The 1,069-nt window shown below is 43.3% G+C and overlaps 1 pseudogene; it reads right to left on the reverse strand.

Moving 5' to 3' along the window:
• Positions 1 to 770: 770 nt before the first annotated feature.
• Positions 771 to 869, reverse strand: LOC114680464 (U6 spliceosomal RNA; annotated as a pseudogene).
• Positions 870 to 1,069: the final 200 nt, after the last annotated feature.

The following is a 1,069-nucleotide window of genomic DNA, read 5'->3' on the forward strand; positions in this document are numbered from 1 at the left end:
ATGCCCCTGTGCCTGTCCACATGCTGACTTTCAAATAATTCATAGACAAGAATTCTTACAAGGGTTCCTACCATATTGACTGCAGCAGCTGACGGGCTCACAAAGAATTGCCCCCCTCAGCAGACTTATTCACACCTGGCTTTGGGGTTTCAGTGTGGGCTGAGGCCCTAGCGCAGGGTCCTATCCAGTTCTTTTTATCACATAAAGCAAATTATAGATGATCTCCTGACAAAGGAAGAGTACAGTTTTCCAAGGACATTTAAAATGGAAGTATAAGCTGGTCAGGGTGGCTCATGCCTATAATCCCAGCTACTCAGGAGGCAGAAGCAAGAGGACTGCTTGAGCCCAGGAGTTTGAGACCAGTCTGGGCAACAAAGCAAGACCGCATCTCCGAAAAAAGAAAAAAAAAAAAAAAAGAAAGAAAGGAAAGTATAATTTTCTTTAGAGACAAAGTTTCACTCTGTCACCCAGGCTGAAGTGCAGTGGTGTGATCTTGGCTCACTGCAACCTCTGCCTTCTGGTTTCAAGCAACTCTCGTGCCTCAGCCTCCTGAGTAGCTGGGGGAGCTACAGGTGCACACCACCATGCCTGGTTAATTTTTGTATTTTTAGTAGAGACAGGGTTTTGACATGTTGGCCAGGCTGGTCTCGAGCTCCCAACCTCAAGTGATCCACCACAATCAGCCTCCCAAAGTGCTGAGATTACAGGCATGAGCCACCATGTCCGGCCATTTTTTTTTTAAAATAATTTTTTAAATAAAAATATTATTTAAAAAATGAACACCATGAATTGCATGTCATCTTTGCACAGGGGCCATGCTTAATCCTCTCTGTATTATTCCAATTTTAGTATATGTGCGGCTGAAGCAAGGATTTTCATTTTTTCAATTGATTCCAGCTTCTGCAGAAGGAAGTATAATTTTCTGATGGCTTCTAAAGAGGAACAGTTAGCAGTTATTGAGATATAATCATGTAAGGTGGTGTAGGATGGTGATGTGATGCCTACTCGTCTCCTTACCCAGGCTGAGTTCAAATTTGTGTTAGAAGGAGCTGCAGGATGGAGAATTTGG

Source organism: Macaca mulatta, chromosome 8 (genome assembly GCF_049350105.2).
Source record: "Macaca mulatta isolate MMU2019108-1 chromosome 8, T2T-MMU8v2.0, whole genome shotgun sequence".
Lineage (NCBI taxonomy): Eukaryota > Metazoa > Chordata > Mammalia > Primates > Cercopithecidae > Macaca > Macaca mulatta.